General features: G+C 33.6%; 1 pseudogene; it reads left to right on the top strand.

Annotated features, from left to right (window-relative positions):
- Window positions 1-24,235: 24,235 nt before the first annotated feature.
- LOC128777362 (high mobility group protein B1-like) lies at window positions 24,236-24,854 on the top strand (annotated as a pseudogene).
- The last annotated feature ends 2,991 nt before the right edge of the window (window positions 24,855-27,845 follow it).

Raw genomic sequence — 27,845 nt, 5'->3', positions numbered from 1 at the left:
AACAAGCATTGTCACTGCCTCATTACAATTGGAGCCTCAATCTAGAAAAAATAACAAAATAAATAAAATTTAAAAAATAAAGTTGAAACCAACGATTCACAGTTTTAAGCTTGAGGATTACTTTTGTTCCTGAGACAAATAATAGCTGGTTGAAGCAGTTGATCTCAAAAAGAAAGCACAGAATTAATGGGCACTCACTCTCCCTTCATCATTTGTTTTTGTGATTTGTAAGCAACACACCTCTGAGTATGCATTTATGAGACTGGGTATGGAAGAATGGAGAGTTCCTGGAGAAATTATTTTTGGCCCTTGATGAAGAAGAGTGACTGATAGAGTAATTTAGGGTAATTACATTCTGAAGGAACATACACCAATATTTAAAGCTCATTTCCTTTCAGTATTATGCGTGTGTGAAACAAATCTTTATTCTCCTTCAAATGTTCCTTTATAGTTTGCTGCCTATTACAGCAAATAGCAGAAAATAAGCAAAGTGACAACTGTCACTTACTTTAAGGCATTTTTTTCTTTAAATTCTGACATTTCCCATCATTTCTACAATTAGCCTATGGACCTGGCTGAAAAGTCACTGCCTGTCTGCCACGACACAATGAAAGTACGAAATAGTAACACCATTTTCTTCCTGCCAAAGATGACAAACCTCCCAAAGGGATAATTTCTCTCTGGGGATAAAGCCACCTAAGGCTCTGAATCGGATCTGTTTTAAAAGTGTTCTGAGCCTGAATGCCAATTATGCATGAAATAGTACAGGAACTACTATGGATGACTAAATCCTCACTCCTTAAGGTGAGAAACAAGAGCCTTGGTCCCTGGAACACAAAACAGGACATGTGAACCACACAGGAAAGGTGGAAAAGGAATAAGAATTTATGAGCCTAAAACATACAAGAATAGGACATTATAAATGCATTCTCTTTACTCTCTTCTCTTTCCTCTTCTGGCTCCACTATTTTCTCTCACATTCTCTCTCTCTGTCTCTCTCTCTTCCTCACCCTCTACTCTCCCCCCTCCACCCCACATCTACAAACTCAATGGAGAACAAACTGCTCACTGTGAGAATAAAAAAAAAATAATCTGAATAAATATAGATATATGACTAAAATTACACCCTGATAAAAATTTAGAGATTAAAGAGTATGCAAAAAGATGAAATATAAGGCAGATTTAAGTTGCTAAGCAACTTGCCGTTCACATGAAATCAGATATAGCAATTTGCTTTGGCAAGAGTACATGATAAGTTTAAAGAAACAAAACCAGTTATTAGTTTGAGCTACTAAGTAATTAAAGGAAGAAGAATTAAAAGATTGAGCTGAATTAAGTCAGTGTTTAACATATAAGAATACAACCAATTTGTCTCAGAGGCCTGAGGGTCCAAACTGATATTTAATTACAAGACAAAAGATGACTGTCAAATTGACAAAGGCAAAAATAGATTAAAACATGATACTATATTTAAATCTGATCTTGTACAATGAGTTTTGACTTCATGCCAAACTCCTGTAGTATCATTTCTTACATCATGTAATAAAATGTTCACACAATAAAATCTGCCTGCATATAGACTCCCGATTTATGCATTCTTTCTGTTGGGTCTAAAGTATGCCATCTCAGCAGAGATTAAAGTGCTGAATATAGTGAACATTTATCACTTTGTTTCCAAGAGAATGAAAATATGCATTATTATTAAACTTTGGGACTGTGCTTGTATTGTTGCCATCAGCTACCATAATCAGAGTGTGAAGTAGCAGAACATCTATTCCAAGGATGGGTAATCTGCTCCTTTATAAACACCAGAGTGAAAAAGGATTAAGCCTATTGTTTGTTTGTTTGAGATGGCTTAATTCTCCTCTAGCAACTAGCCCCTTGGCCTTTCTTCACTCAAGAGAATTCTGGAAAAGGAAAACAAGAATTGCTATCTATAAGTGTTGCTCACTTTCAGACACTAATCTGTATTAATGAGTCTCTATCATTTTAGTTCCAGGTAACAGCAGCAGTGGAACAAGGATAAACTTGATGCAAACAAACAAATAAACAAGGCAGCAAGTTAACAAAGGCAAGGAACAAGTAAGTGATTTAAAGAATGTTCACAGTAAGGAATATTTAAGTCTCTGACCAGCTTAAGAGCCTGAAATCTGCATTGGTTCAAACACTTTATGTATTTAGTAATTTCAGTTTTTCATATCTTGATACAAAGTTTAGAAAAAGCACAAAATCAAAATGTAATTTTAAATGTGAAGAGGTCACATTTCTTTTGTGTTTTTCAAAATCTTTGCATGAAATGTTCCTTTATTTTCAGAATCATTATTAGGCTCCTGAATATTCAGTATTTGTGTGCTCCTATTTCTCATTATATGAAAACTCATGGAATTTTACCCTCATTGAACTGAGATTCTTGGAACCACATTCATTTATACTGCCTGAAGACTTGGTCTTACTGAAATCAATCAAAGGTTTGGAATCTTTGCTTTGTATTAAGTCTGAAGGAAATATTGACTGCCCGGACTATGGCTGGGTGAGGCCAATTTATTACTATTATTTTTTCTTGCTCACTGTTACTATCACTAAGACGGGAAGCAGAAAGTGACAGAACCACACTGGGTTTCAGGATGTTGAAAGCAGAGGAGAAGACAGTTGACTTCTTCAATATTTAAGTTAACTAGATGCTGGCAACATTGAAGATGGAAAAGACTTTCCTACTGACCTCTTAAATCTATACTTATCCTTGTACTTTCACAAGAAGTAGTATTGATGGGGCTCAGAGAGAAGATACAGGTTAAGAAAACGACAGGTAAAATCAGAAACTAAAATTTGTGGAACTATATGTAAATATCATTAAAATAGTCTTTAAGTATACTACAGTTTAAAGAAAACTTTTTACAATGCATAAGTTATTTATGGAAACCTGGAACTTAGTTACTAAGATCAGATGGTACAGGGGTGGACTGTAAAATAGAACTAAGGTATTTAGACTTTCTCCTCACTACTAATAAATTTAAATAAAAAGCATCACATTATTTTAGAAATCACAAAAAATTGCACAAATGGCCAAATATTTTCCTAGAGTTCTCTTGCATTGGTAATGTTATCACAAATGTACTCAATGCGTTAATTTATTTAAGACAATTCATCTCTGTGTGTATGTGTGTGTGTGTTATGTTTTATATTTTGTGGAAAATAGAGAACCAAAGTATATAAAACAAGGAGAGTTTTTGTTTGTTTGCTTGCTTTCAAAACAAAAGAGTTTTGAAAATACTTCTAGAAGCCCATCTTTAATGCAAACACTTCCACTCATGTATGCATTTATTATGCCAAGGGGATAGAAAAGTGTCCTAGGTCAGAACAGTACTTTGTCTTTAAGCTTGGTGTTATAGTTAATGCTGAGGCCATCAAATTATTTATTTATGTAGAAATATTTCCACTAGATTATAATTGTAGATTTGCTGACTGTTTACTATATGCTAAGTACACATTTATCCCCATTAAAATAAGTTTAAAATGTCTTAATAACTACATCAAGATTACATGCCAGTAAGCATCAAAGATTTGAGTGGGCTAAGGAAGATGTAAATCCCGTGTCTCAGGACCTAATCACCGAGATCTGTCTTTCAACAGTATCAGAACAACCTACTGGGATTGATTTACAAATGGATATTCCTGGATCTTGCATCAGACTTAGGGAATCTGTACTTTGTAACAAACATATTTGATAATTCCTGAACATAGTATTATCTAGGTATCCCTTTAGACACACAGCATAAAATATGAATAAGCCACAATAAAGTTAGCCAAACTACCTTTGCATTGAGTACTTATTATGTTCTAGAGCATGAAATGAACTATATACATATGATACATATATTTTCTTTTTTTAATTTTCACATAATACTCTGTGGTATGCAGAGTAACCTTCACTTTACATGCGAAGACAACACTGAAAAAAATGTGCTTAAGTTCTCACAAATTTGAAACTTTGACTAGACTCTTCTGTTTGTTCTTCCTTACTTGTGCTTAATATCTGTGAAACTGAATTTTCAAAATTTCAGAAGTTAAGTAAACTATGGAATCAGCATTTAACTAAGTCCTGAGAAAAGACTGAAAACTAACTATACCAGGCCTTCATATTTTTACTTTGCCTATTTTAAGAAGCTTTCTTTTGTCCTTACTTTGACTTCTAAGAATTCAATAGCTTTCTTTTCCTTTTTTTTTTTTTTTCATGTTTTAATTTTCAGGCCACCAGTGAGGCTAATGTTAGCTGCAGTGATTACCTTGGTAATTAAAAAAAATAGTATGAAATGAAAGAAGAAAAATGTTACAGCAAGAAATGGAGATTGAAAAGAAAGACTTGGGGCACCTGGGTGGCTCAGTCGGTTAAGCATCCAACTCTTGATTTCTGCTGAGGTCATGATCTCAAGGTTTGTGAGTTCAAGTTCCGACTCGGGCTCTGCACTGAGAGCGTGGAGCCTGCTTGGGATTCTCTTTCTCCTCTTCCTCTCTCTCCCTCTCTCTCTCTCTCTCTCTCTGTCTCTCTCTCTGTCTCAAAAAATAAATAAATAAATAAACATTTTTAAAAAAGAAAAGAGGGGCACCTGGGTGGCTCAGTCAGTTAAGTGTCCAGCTTTGGCTCAGGTCATGATCTCATGGCTCAGGTCACGATCTCATGGCTCATGAGTTCCAGCCGGCCCCGTGTGAGGCTCTTTGCTGACGGCTCAGAGCCTGGAGCCTGCTTTAGATTCTGTGTTCCTCTCTCGCTCTGCCCTTCCCTCACTCATGCACATGCTGTCTCTCTCTCTCTCTCTCTCTCTCTCTCTCTCTCTACCTGTCTCTCTCTCTCAAATAAATAAACATTAACAAAAAAAGGAAGAAAAGAAAGCCTAAAGGAAGGAATGGAAAGAAAAAAGAAGGGGACTTTGGACAGTAACTTCTAAATGGAAGGAAGATGGCTTTCTCATATGCAGAGACTGTGAGGTGACATGTGTTTTAAATTGCTAAGTAGCAAAGTCTCTAGGCAAAGCTCTCTCCCAATGCATATGTAAGGCAATAAGATAAAGGAAATAGATATAAAGAAAAGGCGTCTTAGTAAGGGAGAAGGGTTGCCCACTCTGTCAGGCTGGATAATGTTCTTTTAAAGAGACAGAGATGGAGACTCCCACCCTCCTCGCCACTATAGAGGTAGAAGTCATTTGCAGACATCATCTGAAAGGGATAACAAAAGATTGTTGCACCTCCTGCAGTACCTGAATAGGAATAAAAATAGGAATAGAAGTTGCTTCTATCTGAAGCAACTAAGAACAAAAATAGAAAAGGCAAGAGTGACATTCCGTCGGTGATCTCTAATTTAGCCCTAGAGCTTGTAATTTCCAGAGAGAACTTTGGGCAACTCCACACAGAGATATTGAGTGTCCTCAGATTTAACACATTGGCATTCATATGGGAAATCTGCATGTCCACTGTGCAAAGTGGAAAATATGGGTAGAGAACCAGGGGCAGGGAAATACAAGAATATACCTAACAGAGACAGTTATACATATCACCTTAACTACTCTTGGCTCCAGCCAACACTACAATGACAGTAAAGTGGAATAGTGTGTTATTACTAGTCTCATAATATGCTTTTACCAGAAGCAATGTAAAAAAATCCATGGTGTAGTTTTCTCAATTTATTTACTCCTAAGTTGAAGGAATCTTTTCAAATATTGTTATAAGAGAGACACCTGAACTCAGTGAGAGGATCTAATGAATTTTAGTAATTATCTTCATCTCCCAATTGAGTAGACAAGTTAATTATAACCATTATACTTGCCAGTAGTCCAGGATCCTTAGTTAATTTTTTTTTCCCTCTTTACCCCCGAATCAATTACTTCTAATTATTTAAAATGTATCTTGTTTATTTTCAAACATCCTTCTTAACAATTATTTTTTCACATGTACCTCCAGTTTAAATTCCAAAGTTATTATCCAGGTTGTTTTAAGAAATCCTATCCATTATGTTGGAACTCTCAACAGTTCTTCAAAACCACAGAAGGAAATGCACTGAATGAAAATAAAAGAAGAGAGCAAGAACAATATGTGATAATCAAAACTTAGCATTCTTGTATATCTATTATCTAATTGTATATTTCTCTTTCTCTTTTTTTTTGTATAATTTGTAAACTGGGGATAGTGATACCTGGCTCATAAAGTTAATGTAATGAATAATACATATCACAGGAAGAAAGATTAGCACTATGCATTGTACATACTAGGCAGATAAAAACAATAGTTATTCTTATTGATTCTGTTATTTCAGATGGCTTAAAACAATGAATATATGTTCTCCTGGAAAATACCTTAAAGGAAAAACATCAGAAAGTTGTGGAAGAGTTACTATTTGAAAAATAGAGTAGGTAAATATAATGGCCAGAAACATTGGGAAATCAATATGCCTATATAATAGATGGACACATACAAATGAAGATATGGATATATCCAATAAAATACAATATATAAGTGAGTTTTATAACTGCCCTGAGGCACTCTGAGTGTGGTTAGTCTACAAGTGCTTTTGATTCCTAACCACTAGGGCCATTTCTCGTTTTGATACTTACCATTCTTTTTTTCCTATAAACAAGCCACACATATTCACAAATGTTTAATTGGTCTCAAAACACTTCCATGAAACCTCAAACTGTCATCATTTTCCTTGCTTTTGTGTCTCACTCCTTTCTCCATTACAAAATTTCCCATTTTAAAGTAATTTATTTCTTATTTTATTTGCTATAGTAATTTATATTACCTAGCATCATAACCCCTTCATGAAACAAAGGGAATATGGTCAGAATACAAGAAAGAACAGAGAGATTATGTTAACATTTTTGAAGAGTGAGTAGAGAAAGGAGATAATGCTTTTCTTGGATATATTTCAACAAACATAACAACTTTATCGAGTGTTGAAAATTCTCTACATTGGCATTTACTTATAGCTGTCTCCAAGAATTTGAAAGTAAACAGTATAAACACAAAGGAGCTGCCTAAAAATAAACGTTAAATTCCCATTCAATGAGCACCTTGGGAGTAAAATCCAATCAGGAAAGTGTGAAATGTAATGTGTGGTTAGGGAATAGAACCACCTTTTAATTACTGTTGACGGCTAGAGAATATAGTCCTCACAACTAGTTAATTTCACTTTTTTTTTTTTTGTGAAAACAACATGACTTTATCACCTCAAAAAACAAAAATGATAGCACATAAGACTAGAGACATATCTTTCAATTTGGCTTAAATAAAAACAAAAGCAAAGCATATCAGCTATGTTTCTTTATCTGCAAATTTAAATAAAGAAGCAGCATTTTTGTCTTATCCTTTCCAAATTCAAAACACTGATAACTAGTAAAAAAAGATATGTAGAGAGAACATATACTGAAAATCTCTCAGCACAAGAGAAAAAGCTAAGACAGGGCTTATTAAGAAAAAGAAATGTTCTTTTCTTACTATTGTCATGACAAGGTTAATGTGGAATCTTTCCTTAACCTGGTAGTGAGGAAGGGCACTGGAGTCACAGCACACATATTTAGTCTATTTCTTTGTCTCTGTCAAGGTAGGTCATGCAGGAATGCCCATATAACATGTGAACAATGAAATCATTTGAGAGAACTATTCCTAAAAGTCAAAAGATGATATTCCACATGATCAATTTGACAAAACCTACCTGAGCACAATTCTCAATACAAAAATGCAGATTCCTTTCTTAGGTGATTAAAAGGAGGGACAGCTAAGTATTTCATTTAAATGCATAAATGATTGATGGATAACATTAAAGAGAAAGACATACTATAGACTAAATTTATATATTTAAATTCGAAAGTATTATACTGCACTGGATCATTTCCTTCACATTTTTCCATAAAAACAACACCGCAATTTTAGTATATTCTGCATGTGTCTTTAGTGGTAAATTTGTCTCTTTTGATTCTGAGTGTCCCTATATAACTTTCCCTATGTGCATTTGCAATGACAGAATTGGAGAAAGAAAGGCTGCTTTTCCAAAAAGGCGATGTGGTCCTCCCTTCAATTGTCTTTGATGCTAGTGTTGTCTTTGTGACCTTGTTTCTAGGTCATCCTTTCCAATTAATGTAACTCAAGATAAAATATAGTAATTTGGACTATTGAACCTTCTAGAAAGTGATGTTAATTTCAAATATAACCACTTATTTATTTCCCAAACAGATAACCCATGATAAACTATATTTGGTATACAGATGACACTTGTAGAGTAGTTATCAGTAGGGAACTCAGTACTGGTAGAAGACAGAGGGCACAAATTATTGAAGCACATAATTATTGAGTATCTAATATGAACCAAACAACAATAGGTACAGAACAAACATAGACAAATGAGATATAGTCCTTACTATAAAGGTCCATGTAGGAACATAAACTAGAAAAACTCCTATGCTGGGGAGAAGTAAATATTTCACAAGAAAATAAGAGAGGGGGGTGATTAGCTACTTGGTAAAAATGAAAAATAACTTTAGAAAATAAACATTTGAATTGGTTAAAGGAGATGGATTTCAGCAGCTTGAGAAGAAAAGGAAAATCAGCCTGGGCTTGAGGAATATGTGCAGCTGCCCAGACAGCCTCCCCAAAAAGTACCTTATGTTCTGAAATCAACAACTTGTTCAGAAGAACTGAGAAGGTAATGAAATCAAGATGTGGTGAATATCCTTTATTTGCCCATCTACATTAAATTTTCATCCTTCTCTAACATACTGTATGCTTTGTAAGGCTGACTTCCTAATTCAATCAGTTCTTTTGTCCTCTAACTGCTTGTTGGGTTAAATCAATGGAAAACACTGGTAGGAGACCAAAGAAAGAAGAGAAACTCAGATTTTTATTTCTGGGTATTTCTTGTCCTTGCTCCATATCTGTGCAAAGGACAGTGGCTTCATCCATCGAACAAACATCATGCTGCTCTAAGGCAGCCCTTTCTCTGCCTCCTGGTCCAGGAACCACACCCTCTTCTCACATTTTCAGCCTTTGGATGGTAAAGTACCCTGCTGTTACTAGTCCTTGGTACTTCACTGTCCCTTATCCTTTCCCTACACACTGCCTACACCCCTGTAAATAGCCCCTTTATAAAATTCTACTTAAACTAATTTTAGTATCCCATCTGTTTTTTTTGCTGCAATTCAGACTGATATGCAAGATGAAAAAAAAAAAAAAAAAGATTTAGATTTTTAGGGTGGGGGTGTCTTAAACCAAGATTATAGAGGAGTCAAGTGAACCAGGATTAAAAACCTGGCTAGGAAGAAAAGGTGTGGGCTATAAATGGCATTCGCTTCCTCTGAGACAGAAAGGAAGAATACACACACACACACACACACACACACACACACACACATTTGTATATATGTATATATAATGGGAGGTCACAGAAAGTCAAAGAAGATTATATTTGAAAGGTTTGATTGCTCTGTTAAGTAGATGGCATAGTAATTTTTTACACATTGAGGGAGCAGACAATAGGCTCAGAAGTTAAGGAGAATGAGAATAATGTTGATTAGCTGTGGGAAAAGGAGTCAATTATTGACAATGATAAAGATTAATAATCAGCTGAGGTTGTAAATAATCCCTAGATTAATATTCTGACAGGTATGGCCTGGCCATTTTCTCTAGCAGTGTCTTGCAAGAGATGTTAGGATCCATCCATTGGAGCCGGGTAAGGGATGAGAACAAGAGAGCGAAGAAATGGAAATCCTGGTAAAAGAGTGATAGAATTATCTCACCATGCGATTCTGATAACATAACAAAATAAATTAAAATTCAATGACTAGGATAGAAGGGAGCATTAAATTGTCTAAGTCTTTTAAGAGGTAAAACAAGGAGAGTAGTGATATTTAGGTAGAGAGCAGTAGTCAGAGAGTGGATCTTGAAGCTTAAGATGTTGAATGTAAAGTCGTTCTGGGAATGATAATGTCCTAGGACCATAAGAGTTGGTTACTTAAATGGAATGGAGAACAAGAAGAAGGCACAAAATAAATCTGTGACAGTTAAGAATTTGACATCTACAGATGATTGAAATACGTAAGCATGCGGTTCAGTTTCAAAGTTATAAGAAAGAGAGTAAGTGGGTGAAGAAGAGCTCTTATAATATCAGCCGTGCCACCTGTGTAAAACACTAACCATGAAGGCACAGAAATATTCTGTGAAAGTCTTGAATAAGAACAAATGTGACTGGTCAAATTCAAGGTGAGGATTCAGTTTATGGCAATGGGAAGTATTTAGAGAGGAGAGTACCAAGAGTTTGAAACGAGATGCACATGTTGGAAATGGATCTAATGGGTGAGGCCTGAAGTGAATAAGAACGGCAATCTTGAAGATAAAAGCCAACTAAATTTCAGCATTGAGTGAATGTTCTATTTCAAGATTTTGAAGGTGAGCAACCCACAGCCCGCTGTTTTAAGAGACAGAATCGCTACATGAATGGCCATGACCACTGCTGATATCAGCTCCTTTGAAGATCTCTTCTGCCCAAGATGTGCCCTTTCTTATCTTGTGAAATTTGGCAAAATAAATCAACTGAGAAAAAAACAATTAGCATCAAGTTTTATCAAATGGACATCAACATAAGAGAAAGAGCCTCAAGAAAGAAGACCCTTGTCCCATCTCAAGAAATTACTACTACTAGATCATAGAAAAGTCAGCTTTAGTGTTACTTCAAATTTTATTTGGATTGATGAAATGACAACCATAGTGAACAAGAGTCAATAAATGGTCGAAATACCTGAATAAACTGCAGTTAGTGTACTGCTATTATAAACATAGAAAATATTAGTAAAATGGCAAAACTTGCAACACCAAATTTATTTAAAACCAAATAAACCAAAAGTACAACTTATCTTCCCATACATTAAAAGAATTTCTAAAATAACTTCTGTTCTTTAGATAGAAATATAATTTTAGAGTATAATTCTAATTCTGCTTAATAACTAGAGCTGATAAGTAGCCACATTTTGGTCTAAAATCTGTAAGTAAAGAAGGAAATAAATGCTACAAAAAGTTTGAAATATTTAAATTACTACATTTCAGTAAAACTTTATGTGAATAAATTTGAATATCCAATTAAGAAGCCACACATATTCTAGGGATGTAGAAAATAATTTTGAGTTTTTTTAAAAAAGTTGAAATGACAAATTTATGACAGTCCTGGAAAGTAGCAATGAGAGGATTATTTTACCTTGTTTTCTGATGTCATGGGTTTTCACTCTGTGTAAGAAAAATTCAGACTTGTCTAACAGGGAGATGGGATTCTTAGTTTTTACAAAGCTTGGTATATCAGTCATACGTACACCAAATAGCACCAGTTTTCTATTCCCTTCTTTGAAGACACTGAAATATATTTGTTTTTGTCTGTATTAAAAAAGAAATCTGAAAGCAAGGTCTTCAAAGACTTTGAAATCACATAAATTTGTATTAAAATGACTGATTGGTATTATAAGACTCTAGGTAAATTATATAAATTTTTGAATCCTCAGTTTTCTTAGTAGTAAAATGAAAATAATGATTCCTACATCACATGATTTTTAGAAATAAAATGGGATAAACTAATGAAAATATCATCTACAACCTTGTCATTTGTTAAGCATTCATTAGTCATTACTGGTCCTCTCCCCCTTTTGAGGAAAATGGGTTAGGGAGAAAGCCACAGTCACACATTTATTCAAAATAAATGCCTTTGTAAAGAATACTTTCATTCATTTTTAAATTCAGAGATATAAAAATAGAATATACTAATAAATATAAAAGAGCATAAGTCAAGTATAAAGCATGATTATAAAGCATTATGATAATTATGTCTTTATAGCATAATAAAAATAATTCCAATAGAATTTCTTAATTCTCCCACCTACTTGCACGAGGAGATTTTTTTTTAAAGGAGCTAAGAGTAGTGTCCTAAAACCATCCCACAAGTAAATCCATAGAGTAGACTAAGGCAGTACAAGAAATTTATTACAGAGTGTGCACACTAGCATCTTTAAAATAAAGCTAAGTACTTCCATTTTCAAAAAGGCAGATTAATGCAGAACATGTAATTGTATTCTTTTCATGATTTCAATCCAATATAAAAAACAAGGCTTTCTAAAAAGTGTTGCCTGCTCTGACAGTAAGGAACTTGTTGCTCAATTCCCTCAAGGCAACTTCTCTATTCAATTAAGGATGCTTTCAAGAACTGTTGCAATTTTTGGTACATTGCCTTTTGGGGGACACATAGAAGATCTGCTTCACCGATGCATTTTGTTTTCAATTTCTCTTAAAATTCAATTTAGTGTAATAAATCATGAAGATTGGTAGTACATACATAAAGGAAAATGATCATAATTTGGAGAAAATACAAAACTACAAGGAGGATTAAGCTCAATGTTTCATAAACTATCAAATTAAATAGTAAATTAAGTAATCAGAAATGCTTTATTTAGCCTTATTAGAAATACTTCTGAATCAGATTGAAAACTACACAATTATTTGAATATTAATATATTTGCAAAATATTTTAATTTTTAAAACTAAAACAATCATCATTTTATATCTCATTTTAGCAACTGGCTTCACAGTGCCATATTAAGTAGCCAATTTGTCCGTATAAATGAAACAACATGTGATCTCCAATTCATACAACGAATAAAATGATAAAAATATTTTTGGAAATCAAAACAAAATTCATAAATAAATCTTAATCTATGCTATGAAATTTTACTCTTGAAAAAAATATAAATTCCTCTGAAAGAAAATATTTACTCTTATTACTTTCAAGGCTGAGACTCACATAAAATGAGTTATTATATCTGCCATATATTTAGTTTCTGTCATTTACTGGCCTGACCACAAAGTCCTTGAGCATCATTACCTTTGAATAATGTGTTGGCAAGGTGAGAAGAAGGTAGACAAAATTGGGAGCCAGAAAACTTTTATAACTTAGAGCAAGTCACTATGCCTTTATGGACGTAATTTTCCTCATCCATTAAAGAAGATTTTAGATCAATAACCCAAAAACTTTCTGCCATATATGGAACTCTAGAAGTATTGTGTTTTATGAAACATAATATAGTGAAAACATAACTTTGTTTAATACTAGCTCCATCTTATCATTTGAGCATACCTAGAAGAAATAACCCAAATGCTTATTCCACAGATATGTTTTGAGAACCAGCAGAACTAGCATGTATAATAATAGATTATAAACTCAAATGCACTACTACATTAGCTTAGATATTATAAACTGCAATGCTCAATATTTATGAATATCCACTGGCAAGCAGAATAGGACATACGAATGGTCAATGACTAGGGCAAAAGCTAACAAGCCCAAGGTGTCAGATTAAAGTTATATACCTTATTAAGTCACTCTATTTTGTTAAAATATGGACAAAATTTCCTAAAGTATACTCATGAAAAGAGAATAAATGACCCTACAGAGTAAAGAATATGACATCTTTGAACTTGTACTAATTCATTCTTAAGTATATGTTCATACTTACCATGATTTTGATATATGAATCAATAATTATTTCAGTATAACTACATTCACATAACCCTAGTTAACCTGCCAAGAACCATAAGAACACAATCAGAAGCTATAATCCAAATAACATAAACAAAAATAATTTTAACTAACTCAACTGAGACATAAAAGGACCTTGTTTCACTTGTACAAAAGCACCTCATGGTTTTACAGATCACTGAATTTTTGCACTTTGAAAGGGATGAACTGAATAAAGAATGTTAAGTGGTATAATTATTTCTTTTAGTCTCAATTGACAAAGACTAACTTAATTTTAATTAGCTATAGAAAAACCTGGCTTAAATACTATTGTTTCAAAGCTGAATGACATTTATCTAGATTTATATTTAATGAAACAAATAAGAAAAATAAAACTTTGACCAAAACATATTCATGCATTAATTCAATCACTGGATTTCATAGTCCTTGAATATTTATATGCTTTTTGAATAAGCCTATTATTATATATCACACACTAACAAATATATCCTTTCTCAAATAAATATCTATGTACACATGAATTCAGAAATTGTTTTGTTTACTCCATTGTTTAAAATTTTAGTGTTTGTTAAAATAATACATTAGTTAAGGTATTTCTATTGCTATAACTGTGTTAGTAAACAGTTAAAAAAGAGAGAAAAAACTATAATACTGTAACAGTGTCCCTTATTATAACCAATCATAAATCTTAACATCTCATAAAGATTTCCTAAGTTGGTTTATGTATTTTGTTATGTGGGTTAGGGTATAATATCAATTTATTTTTGATCAGCTAGTAAAGTACAGCATGTAAACTATGATCATGCTATGCACAATCAGAAGTTTTAATAATTTATTAATAGTTACTACAAAGGTAATACAGGATAATGGTTTAGGGGGAAGGCTCTGGAATCAGACAGACCTAGATTTTGAATACTGACTCCTACATTAGCTATATAATTTTGAGCAACTGAATCTAAATTCTCCAAGATTCCCTTTCCTGCCTATAAAATTGTTAAAGTAATATGACTCACCCCCAAAGAATCTCCCTGAAGATGAAGTGGACAGGACAATGTTGTGCTCCCAGTGTTGTCATTAAAGGGTGGCTACTGTTATTTGCATTTCCAGTTGATGACATATCATTTGTAAGATATTTGCAGATTCCATATCAGAAGAAAAAAATGGATGTTCTCACTGTGTCAATGGAGCACTCCACTTCTGCACTTTTGAATCACTAAAGTTTGAAAGTGCTGTGGCTAGTGAAAATGAATGCATATCTGGTACCTTGATATTTAGTCCCCACAAAATATAAGAAAGACAAATTGATTTATTTCTTATATGAAATCATATGGAAAACTTCTGGAAATATTACTATATGTGTGTTACCTACCTAGACTAGCAAATTCTAAATTTATCTTAATTAATATGGGTAATAAATTATCTATTTTGGATGGTGAAGCTATTCTTAAGCACAGAAAATTAAGTACAATGAAACAGAGAGAACTCATTTCAAGCATCTAATTCTAAATCACAGAACACTAAATTAAGAAAAGAAGTGATGATAAAAATAAATAACTAAAGGAGCATGTGGTGTTATTCAAATATGTGTTTTATTTAGGAGGGACTGCCACTTATTCTGTGTTAAAACATTAATCTATGCAACTTCTTAGTGTTTAAAGCTCTCATAGTTATTATTTTAAATACTAACAGATATTTTATAGTCTTTGAAGAAAATGATGGTTTGAATTTTTTAAAAAATTCCAATTCAAGTAAAGAGAGAGGCTGAGACCGTTTTCTTCTGGACTCATGAAACAAGAAATCCAATCTATACAACTAGTAATAAACCTACTGGGAAAACTGATAGGGTAGTGGGAAAAAAAACATAAAATTGGTGCAATCTATACAACCCAGTTTCAGGAAGAGAAGAAAGAGAAAAATTGCCTGAGAAATTTCAAATAAAAAGCATGTTTGATAAAATAGAAGACACATTAAAAGGAAAAAGTACCCCACAACCCAATCCGACTGAGGTAATAAGTACAAATAGTGTAGAGGATTTCCTAGCTACAGTAGGATCCCCAAAATAATAAATAGATAGATAGATAGATAGATAGATAAGAAAGGAAAAAGAAAAAAAAAACAAACATAAGCAACACAAGTAAGTAAAATCTAAGTAAAATCTTCAGCATGCCTCTGTTTTTAGAATATTATCGGAGTTCATTTTAAACTCAAACAATTCTGAATACCTCTTCTATATTTATGGCACTTAATTCAAAGCTCTTTTTAAGTAGAAATACTCACTTTGTTTGTGCTATGAATTATTGTGAAAGCATTTAGGTAATTCAATGGCCTTTGCAATTTCACAGAGACTAAGACACTAATCTTATAAATAAGAAATTTAAAGCATAACTGTTAAGATGACTTATATAACAGATATTTGAAGAAATATGGGGTTCAAATAAGTTCCAAGCAATGTAAAAAAATAAGAAGGTCTAATATAACACGTCAAGAGTCTTAATGAGTGCACTGTATTTAGGAATGAGATAAAACTAGATGCAGTGAATTCTTTCATTTATGTATTCATTTTTCCAACAGCTATTTGTTGTGTCTCTATTAAATGATGTAGACACAGACGAATATATATCAATGAGTAAGATGTGACATCTGCCTTAACAGAATTCAAAGAACAGTGAGACAAAAGCACATTAAAATTTCAGTGTTGTGTGGCAACAGTTATGATAGTGGTACACACAATATGCAATGAGAAGAGAGGAGAAGAGTGATTTGGAGACTGACCCAGTGGAGAAGAAAGTAGAAAGCATTTCAGGTCAAGAATTTAAGAAACAAAACAGATGAACATAGGGGAAGAGAAGGAAAAACAAGATAAAAACAGAGAGGGAGGCAAACCATAAGAGATTCTTAAATGCAGAGAACAAACTGAGGGTTGCTGGAGGGGTGTTGGGTGGATGGATGGACTAAATGGGTGATGGGAAATAAGGAGGGCACTTGTTGGGGTGAGCATTGGGTGTCATATATAAGAGACATTTATCATATATAAGATGAATCACTGGGTTCTACTCCTAAAACTAATGCTACACTATATGTCAACTAACTCAAATAGGAAGGAAGGAAGGAAGGAAGGAAGGAAGGAAGGAAGGAAGGAAGGAAGGAAGAAAAGAAGGAAAAGGAAGGAAGGAAGGAAGTGAGGGAGGGAGGAAGGAAGGAAAAATTAAGAAAGAAAAAGAAAGAAAGAAAGAAAGAAAGAAAGAAAGAAAGAAAGAAAGAAAGAAAGAAAAAGAAAGGAAGAAAGGAAGGAAGAGAAAGAAAGAAAGAAAGAAAGAAAGAAAGAAAGAAAGAAAGAAAGAAAGAAAGACAAGTTAGTAAGGATGACATATGAAAGCAATTTATTGGTGGAGTTTGACAACTAAGTAACAATTGAAACACTTTTCTGGAGGAGCGCAATCTCTACCTTTGCCCTTGAAAATAAAGACTGCTAGGGAAATAAGAAAGACCCAAAGAGGACGATTCCTTATGTTGCTGCTCCTTAGGCCCTAAAGTTATAAGCATAAAGTGTACCCAAGCTGTAGATACAAACATGACTAATCAGGGTAAAATATGTGATAAAGAACAAAGATGCTTAGAACATTTGCATTTGGGGATTGGGGGAAGCTGACTGTTCTCAAGGGAATTCCAGTGAACAAATATAGAAGACAGTGTTTCTTTGGCACCATTTCTAATGCTGTCATATCAGGCTGCCCCTCCTCTTTTTATCCATCAACTTCTATAAGCTCCTGGTGCTTAAGCCATTTTGTTCTTGTGTCATTTTATTCTGTCTGTTAATAGTTTAGTGACATTGACAGAAACACACAGTATTTTTACTAGAACAGTATGCATGTTAGAATGCATTAGTCACTGTATGGGAAGTCAGGATGGATGGGATGGGTGTGTGATGCCTCTATTGGGACAACGTAATTCCATTAGCAATTTTCAAACTGAGTTCTGTGAGAACATAACAGGTGCTTTACACACATAACACAAAGAAATGTTAGCAATATTTTCTTTAGTGGATTTTAAATCCGAGAAGAAAAAAATGTATTCATATTTCTACAGCTAGGCTTATTCCATAATGTTTATCCTTTTTAGAAATGGTTCCATTCTTGATAAATTCCAAGATGCAGTCTGCAAAATCACCCAATGCACTTACTTGTTACTTTTGTTCATTGATGTATCAGAAGCATTTACCAACTAACTGGCAATCTATGTTGAAAATGAAAAGCTAGATCCAGTGCTTTTCAAATTGTAATAGAAACAGAAAAGACAAAATTTGGACATTTCACTATGGAGATTATATAAGCAGCTTTGTTTCTAAAGATAAAAAAAAACTATATAAGATGAATCCCTGAATGATTTGAGAAATACCCAAAATGTACTGTTCTAATTTTCCCATCTGCTACAAAATAACTATAGAAAATGGCATTTTTATATTATGTTTCAATGATAATAAAATGTATTTGAACATACATACATACATACATATATATTATATATGCATACATACATGTACATATACACGATGCTATATCTGATTTGTTAACCTCACACTTAATATTACTATGATATATGACAGAGACATAGAATAATGTTCTCATTTTAAATGTGATATTTTAAAATTTTATTTTATTTTATTTTAGAGAAGGAGAGGGAAAGAGCATACAAGCGGGGGAGAGGGGCAGAGGGAGAGAGCAACCAACTGAATCTTAAGCAGGCTCCACACTCAGTGTGGAGCCCAAAGTGGGGCCCATCCTACAATCCTGGGATCATGACCTGACCATAAATTGACCTACTGAGCCACCCAGGCTCATCAAAGATGATATTTTTAAGCTGAGTATTATATTAAAAAATGCAAAATGAAAGCTGTTTCTCTTCATCATTACTTTGTATTTTTCTTCTTGTTGTTGTTTTAATGTTTATTTATTTCTGAAAGAGAGACAGAGTGCATGTAGGGGAGAGTCAGAGAGGAAGGGAGACACAGAATCCATGGCAGCCTCTAGGCTCTGAGCCAGCACAGAGCCTTATATGGGGCCTGAACCCACGAACTGCGAGTTCATGACCTGAGCTGTAGTCAGACACTTAAGTGACTGAGCCATCCAAACGTCCTGTACTTTTTATTCTTAATCAGATAAAGTTTTTTATATTTCTGTTTCATCCACTTGTGAAGTAAGATCATTAATAAAATGAAATTGTTTATTATAGCTATGAGTGTATGCAAATACCATTTTACTTCAAATTTAATTTGTGCATTAAATTATACCTCATGATTTACTGTGCATTATACCTCATGATTTACTGCTGACATTTGGGTACCTATCTTAATTTTTAAATTGTTCCATAATTACTGAGTTTGGAAAAACTTTGATCTAAACAGCCAAAGCATTTCTTCTTGAATGTTACAGCAAATACCAGTAAAAAAATACTTTATTTTATTTATTGTATCTAATTTGGTCCACATGACTCATTCTGGCCAGTGGAATGATGTGTGCATTCCTGACCAAGGTGGTTAAGTATCCAATGTAGCTTCTCCATGCTATTTCCTTTTTATCACTGGCAGGTAACAACAGACATGCTGATCTTAAAGCCACAAGATCACTGAACCACAAAATCGACGGAATCTGAGGTCCTGAGTTGTGTGGAGGAGGGTTTATGACCCTCATCAAACTGTGAAGTGAGAAATGAACTTTATTGTGCTAAATCACTGAGATTTGAGGGTTGTTTGTTACATTAGTTAGTGTACCCTAATGAAAATATGTAACTTATGATTATTAAATACTATTATTTTTAAATACTATTGGAAGTGAATGAGATTTCCAGCTGTTTTTGCCATAAGATATGGCCCACAGCATGTAGAAAAAGGCCATTCTTCATTAATAATATGCTGTTCTAAGTAAAGGCACCTTAACAACTTCAAATTACCCATTAGTTTATTTACTCCTCTCAGTAGCCTTAATGGGCTGACAGTATCTTTTCCCTCCATTTTAGAGGATTAAAATAGGACAGAGTCATCACTTTTTTTCTCTTGTTTGCACAAAGATAAATAGCGAGAATAAACTCACAACTTCTCATACCAAACTCCATGCTCTTTCATTAAGGTGTTTCCTTTACATAGTCTATAATGGCGTCTACACACACGTGTACATACACACACTGCAAAGCAATGACTATAGTAAGAACATGTATATGTTCATTTCAAGTGAAGATATATATTACTCTCTGACCAGAATGTTGTCAGAAATTGCAAAAACTGAGATTCTCACAATTCTGTGATGTACTCAAATGTGGCCTTTTTGACAACATGCATTCACTGACCACACACTGATAAGAGGGTTTCGATATATATATAATATTATATATATATATATAATATATATATTTAATATTATATATATATATTTAATATATTATATATATATGCATATATATATATATATTTTTTAGTTTCTTTTTGGTTTTCTGATTCCTTTTCCTAAATGGTATTTATTTCAATCCCTAATGACAATCCTCTTTCAAGAATCTCTAACTTGATAATAACAATAAAAGCCTCAAGATAAATAAGCTAATATTCTTTTCCTCCATGTCATGGAAATAAGTCCAAAACCTAAACATAATAATATTGGGTTTAAAATTAGGACTTCAATAGACAAAGAGCTTTGTTACACTCCTAACTTTAAAAAAATAGCTATTAGAGGCAACAATAATAGATTTTAAAATCATGACAAGGTGAGAAAAGCCATTCAAAAAGTTGGTTGGAGGATTTCTCTTGAATGAAGAAAGAAAGAAAAATATGGAATTGAATCATGTTTAAAAATTAATATTTAGCAAAATTACTTTGGGATACTGATTTTTCCCCCTATGGCTGAAATGACAGCTTAATGGGAATCACTTCACAGAAAGATAAAAGTGAGAGAGAAACTACGTCATTTTGTATTGCTGGATCAGACCACAGTTTCGGTCTCATGCCACAGTACCTTGAATTGGGACTATTTTTGAAAATGCCATTCTTCCTCAGACCTTATCTGTTGTGACCTCAAAAAAAGGTCCAAAGTAATTTCAACTTTCATATCTCCCTATGCTTTCACATTCTCTCTTCCTTTCACCTATGCGTCTTGAAAAAGCAGTATATTCCAGGAATCCCATTTACTTACTAGTCACTCCTTTAAATCTGTATACTTTATCTTCTTCCATTACTTCTTTAACAACTGCTTTCAAATACTTAGCAGCCATTTTTTTTTTTTTTTAATTATCCACCTTTTAAAATTTTCTGTGTCATTACAAGTTGCTAATTACCTGCTCCTTCAAATGCTTTAAATTTCAGGTATATTATTTAAAAAAACAAAAACAAAAACCTGTTTCTCTGAATGCTCCATCTCACTCTTTGCCGGGTCTCATTTACTGTCCCATCTTCATGATGGACACAGTCCTTGAGCTTGCCTCTTCACTCTATAGTGCCCTTCCACTCATGTCTTACCTGTTTATATTCCTACTTACCCTAATTTTACCTCTATTCAAAACTGATCTTTGGCTCTAGTTCCAAGTTTTTCTTGAAACACAGATTGACAGGTGTTTACTTGTGTTTAAAATGTGCAAAGGAGGGTCTACTGAATTCTACATCTGTTGGGCTAAAATTCAACCTCATAATTACATCCCATAAGCCAACTCTTCTCTTTATTTCCCTTTCTTCCAATTGTTTAGACATGTTCAGAATATATGTATATATAGATTTATTTATTTATTTATTTAAAAATGCATTTATTCACGTAATTAGTGTCTCCACATATTTCTCACTTCAACTTCCTTCTTCCCATTCTCACTGGGAACATGCTAAGTTAGGCCCTCATTGTACTATATTTGTAAGAGCAAATCTGCTCTGCTCACAGTTACTTTATATCCTTCTGGACTTCTTTCTTTGACTAATGAATTTTCCTATTATAATTCATTCAGATATATGCTCCTAGATTAATATAAGCACATATCTGCTCTAGCCTCTCTTGTTCAAAATTGATCTCCATGTCCTCCCAAACTAAGGTTTAACTTTTCAAACTAGTGTTTATTTTTTTTAAATTTTTTTAATGTTTATTTATTTTTGAGAGAGAGAGTGCAAGCAGGGGAGAGGCAGAGAGAGAGAGAGAGGGAGACACAGAATCCGAAGCAGGCTCCAGGCTCTGAGCTGTCAGCACAGAGCCCGACGTGGGGCTTGAACTCACAAACCATGAGATCCTGACCTGAGCCGAAGTCTGCCACTTAACTGACTGAGCCACCCAGGCTCCCCTCAAACTAGTGTTTAAAATGATTCCCAATACTCTCATAAGTTCCTTTATAATCATATCCCACATTTTGGTAAGTTTCAGTCAAGCAAGACAATTGTGCATTCCCCAAATATGCTCTAGACCTTTCCACTCCTGCTAGGTCTACAACCTCCATCTGGGAAACACCATTCTAGTTCATTCCTTTGAAAACCTTAATCATCCTGTAAGATGTAACTCAAAGGAGTTTTAATGCATAACTTTTTTCTATCCTTGCCAAAGGCTATTTGAAAACCTTCTTCCTTGAATAAAGCATTTATTTTGTACTTATTTCCCTTATGATCTGTACATTAGTTCAATCAAACAATGGAAACTTCCTGTGAATTTGTCTTTCCCTAAGAAGTTAAAACTTTCGGGGCGCCTGGGTGGCGCAGTCGGTTAAGCGTCCGACTTCAGCCAGGTCACGATCTCGCGGTCCGTGAGTTCGAGCCCCGCGTCAGGCTCTGGGCTGATGGCTCGGAGCCTGGAGCCTGTTTCCGATTCTGTGTCTCCCTCTCTCTCTGCCCCTCTCCCGTTCATGCTCTGTCTCTCTCTGTCCCAAAAATAAAAAAAAAAAAACGTTGAAAAAAAAAGAAGTTAAAACTTTCTTGTGGACAGGCATTATAATAATTGTCTTTGTATTCCTCAAGTGCTTAGCATAATATCTTACTCTTTAAAAAAGTTTCATATATACAGAAGAGCATCAAAGTAAGATACTATTTTAGAAATAATTGAAATGCCAAAGTGTCTAAATATATATTCTTGAGAGTATATATGGGGCTGATTGGGATGCAGTTAAAACTTGCATGAAGTTAGATAATCAAAAAGCAAACTCACCCTGAGGAAGCATAATAAGTAGGTAAGTTTTCAGCTGGTGAAAAAATAAGGAAATAAAATCTTGGTAAATTATAACTTGTCAACTTAGTTTTCAACAGTGCCATGGATTTCTAATGCACAGTTAAATCACAGAACCTAACTCCAGGGATACCTGGGTAGCTCAGTTGGTTAGGCGTCCAACTCTTGATTTTGGCTCAGGTCATGATCCCATGGTTTGTGAGATTGAGCCCCACAGCAGGCTCTGTGCTGACAGTGCAGAACCTGCTGGGGATCCTCTCTCTCTCCTTCTCTCTCTGCCCCTCCCCAGCTCATACTCTCTCTCTCTCTCTCTCTCTCTCTCTCTCTCAAAAATAAATAAATAAATATTAAAAAATGAAACTAATTCCAAATATTTTTTCTGGTTTAAGTAAGACAATACAAAGCTACACAAAACTCTCTCTCTCTCTCTCTCTCTCTCTATATATATATATATATATATATATGCATGTATATACAGTGTAATATAAAGATGTAATGCCTTGATGAAGGACTTTTAAAAAATAAAGGAAGTACTATATTATCAAACTGTAAAACCTTCTCTATGAAAAATTATAGAAGATGATTTTGTGCTTCTAAGAAGTAAGCATACAAAGAAATAAATATGCTAAGCAGGTTCCAAAATGGCTGCCCTAGTGATTCCTATCTTCTAGTATTCACATCTTTATGTAGACATTTCCATTGTACCAGAGTTGTTCGGTATGACTAGTAGTACGTAGCTGAAGTGACAGTATGTCATTTCCTAGATTAAGTTATAAAACACAATGGCTTCCATCTCAGATATGCTCATTCTTTTTTGCCCTCTCACTCTGGGAGAAGCAATCTCCTATGTTGTAAGCAGTCCTGAGTAAGGTCTTCATGAGTAGGAATTGAAGATTCCCGCCAAACACCAGTGAGGATGTTTAGGCCTGTGACAAACTGAAGCCTGCCATCAACCATTTGAATAAGCTTGGAAGCACTGTTTGAGCCTTGAGATGACTGTAGCCTCTGCAATCTTGTGAGAAACCCTGAGCCAAACCAACCAGCCAAACTGCACCCAGACCACTAACCCTCAGGTACTATGTGAGAAAATAAATATTGGAGGATACTTTGTTATGAAGCACAGAATGCATAGATTCACAGAAATTTTGCCATTAAGCCTATTTAAAATAAAAGTAATAATGTACATCTTAAAATTATTTTGTTGACTACAAATTTAATTTACTACCTTAATGAAATATCCTCAAAATAAACATTTACATTATACGAATTTGGCTTTTATTTAATAAAAACAATTACAACCCCTTACTTCTAAAGATTTGACTTCTTGGCTCTCATAAAACTTTAACAGTTGTGGGTTATTTTTCTTTTCCTTGAATATAAAATGTTTTGAGGCTGCATCTGGCTCCTGCTCTCACAGCCACTGCAGTAAACTGAAGTCCATAGAGAAGGTGCTGGGGCAAGTGAGATGCCAGACAGGCACTGGATGACTCTGCCTCTCTGAGGAAAATAATTAAACATGGGCAAAGGAAATCCTAAGAAGCCAAAAGGCAAAATGTCATCATACACATTCTTTGTGCAAACTTTCCAGGAAGAGCACCCAGATGTTTCAGTCAACTTCTCCGAGTTTTCGAAGGAGTGCTCGGAGAGCTGAAAGACCATGTCTGCTCAAGAGAAAGGAAACTTTGAAGACATGGCAAAGGCAGACAAGGCCTGTTATGAAAGAGGATATGAAAACATATCCCACCTAAAGGGGAAACAAAAAACAGAAGTCCTAAGATCCTAATGCACCCAATGTACTCCTTTGGCCTTTTTCTTGTTTTCTTCTGCATATCACCACAAAATCAAAGGAGGACATTCTGGCTTCTCCATTGGTGATGTTGCAGAGAAAATGGGAGAGATGTGGAATAACTCTGCCACAGATGACAAGCAGCCTCACAAAGAAGGCTGCTGAGCTGAAGGAAAAATACGAAAAGGGTATGGCTGCATTTGGAGCTGAAGGAAAGCCTGATGCAGCAAAAAAAAGAGTTGTCAAGGTTGAAAAAAAAAACAAGGAAAAGAAAGAAGAGGAGAAAAAGTAGGAAGATGAAGATGATGAATATGCTGGTTCTAACTCAGTTCTTTTTTCTTGTCCATAAAGCATTTAACCCCCTGTAACCAACACGTTCCTACTAAAGAAAAAAATTGAAATGTAAGGCTGTGTAAGATTTATTTTTAAACTGTAAGGTATCTTTTTTTTGTATAGTTAGCACACTACCAAACGTGACTTTAGATAGCCCTGTCCTGGTGATATTTTCAGTAGCCACTAACCCTGCCTGGAACAGTGTGGGGGGTGGAAACTGGCATGGAAATTTACACAGGTTCATGTTGGTGCATAGCACGAATTAGTTGTATATTGGGATAGTAGTGTTTTCATATTCAGTTGTCTTTGAGGCAGCTTACAGGAAATAACTGGTGTTCTGTTAACTGAATACCACTCTGCAATAGCAACAACAAAAAAAGTTGCAGCTGTTATGCTGACATTCTGAATGCTTTTAAGTAAATACAATTTTTCTATTAGTGAAAAATAAATAAAATGTTTTAAGGATTTGGCTCTATTTACTCTAGTGTTTCTCAAAATAAGGATTCTAGGTAAGTTTCAATGTCTAAGTGAAGATCAGAAATACAGAATTTTCAATAGCTCTTTAGGCATAACAGTAGTGAGCCACAGGTCATATGAAGATAAAATAGATTCTTCTTCCCAGATTCCTTTCTTGTGTTTTCTTAAACTCAGTTTTTAGATTTGCTACAGGCCAAAGACAGACCGTAAGTTTTTCTTCTCCATGATTCTATGAATCTTGTTATTTATTTTTCTTTCCAGCACTGTTATAGGAATCCTCACAGTGGGTCAGATCATAGAATTTTAAAAAGTCATTTATTAATAAATTTTTATATAAATCAACATTATGATATATCCATCACTATGCCAAAGCTTTATCTAAAAAAATGCTTAGAAAATTAAAAACCACTTTTAATTTAATTTTACCTTAATTTTAATCTTTAAAATCTTGTATTTTTGCTAGTAAAATATAAATGTATAGTATATATCAAAGAAATCAATCTTGGTATATTTTCTTTCCTGCAGCAATGCAGATAATTGGCTTCATCAATCTAAATGATGCTATAATACTAGGATTTTATTAATGTCAATATCAGATACTTTACAATTTGTATATATAAAAATAAACTTTAACTAAATTCATTATATGCAATATTGTTTCACGTTTATAAATATAGAATACCTTCTTTAGAAGAAAGACAAACTTTTTGTATTATTTTTATATTTTATGTAAATGCATATAAAATATTTAAATGGCTGAAAGTGAAAATCAAGTGAATTTTTAAGTATTGTAGAATGTTTCATGTGATCACCTAATTTATTTTAAATAAACATAAGTGTCTTGCATGTTGTAAAAAATATATAAAGATATACATAAATATTTAATATATATACACATATATGTATATATAAATATTTATAATATACAATAATATATAATATAATCTAATATATAAGTATTTATAAATATGAATATTTAATATATATACATATATACATATACATTTAAATTTCACATATGCTGTTTTGTATTGTGAATAATGAAAATTTTAGGCAGCTGAAAAAATTAATTAAGGATAATAACGATTTTAGAAATAAATGCTAAACCATATTAGGTAAAAAAAAAGCCTTGCAAAGAGTTAAACACTGAGTAAAGAAACTAGAAAAGCCTTCATGTTTACTACAGGAAATATACCATTAATGTTGTTGGAGCCCAAGTACAGATTAACCACCATCATTTCTAAACGTTAACTATAACAAAGATAGATGTAACAATGTCTTCATGCTTTGCATCCAAACTACGCATAATTAAGTCATGGCTGAAAAATGATTTTTGCTTTTCTCCCGTTAAAAGATAAAGAAAAACATACTCTTCGCCATTATATGTCAATGGCTAAACTTGTCTTTTTAGTAGAGTTTAAGACAACAGGCAAATCAATAATTTAATCTCTTACAGCTGAATATACTCTACATGTAAACAGTATTTCCACTCAAAACAACAAGCATGTGATGGGCTTCCATACATTTAAAATTCTCTGTGCTCCTTCTCTGATAGAAGATTACTAAATTCTACTTAATCGTTGGAGAACAAAAATAATGCTTATTTTTGTCTGTTTGTTTTTTGTATATCTTACTTCCAAAATACATTACTACATTCTGCAACAGACTACATGGAATTCATATGTTCATTATTGTTTTAGGTTATATAATTATTTCTGATGCTATATGTGATTTCACACTCAAGAACCTTAATCTTATCCATAATTAATTCTGAAGTTTGTGCCATAAAATCTTCCATCAAAATCTTCCATCAAAATCCTTCCTGTAAGCGAACGATAGATGGAACCTTACCTCAATAATTTAAAAATATACTATTTGAATGAAAAATCCTGCTAACTGGTGCAGGGAACAAAGAGATAAATAGACGTATACAACCTTATGAACTACAATGACACATGAATCAAATAGATTGGTAAACTTACCAATTGCAGGTCAGAATAGTAATGCCAAAAGTGGCATAAGCAGTGTGATTTTGGAAAATTGAAGATGAAAAATGTTTCAGGAAGCTTACAAGAAAATCCCCAACATTTTTGCAATGTCCATAATAATATGAATTAGCTAGTATATTTAGGAAGAAAGAAATTATCAACTATTTAAAACACGTACGGCAGTCTTTAAATTCTGCCACAGGAAGGGAAAAACAAAAATAAGTCAAAGTCAACCCTAAGCAAGGAGACTTTCAGGTATATAAAGATTTTTTTTCTTTTTATCCTCAAGAAAATTTAATACCAAGAATTGATAGCGTTCTAAGTGCTTGGAATCAGGAGGTACATTATTTTACTTCACCTTCACTGTCAGTATTAGAATCATGGAATATTAGTGGTAGAAGTACTCTTATTCCTTAACATAATTTGAGGTGGCTTCAGTTCTTCTGTTCATTTCATAGGCGGACACCTGTGTATAATAAAATGCAGAAGGTTGGGATTCCTGGATTATGCATTCTATTTACTGTATCAAGCATCCTGTTAAG

This window comes from Panthera pardus, unplaced genomic scaffold (genome assembly GCF_024362965.1).
Source record: "Panthera pardus isolate Hobbes unplaced genomic scaffold, ASM2436296v1 HiC_scaffold_16, whole genome shotgun sequence".
Taxonomy (NCBI): Eukaryota; Metazoa; Chordata; class Mammalia; order Carnivora; family Felidae; genus Panthera; species Panthera pardus.
This window is presented reverse-complemented; position numbering and strand designations above follow the sequence as displayed.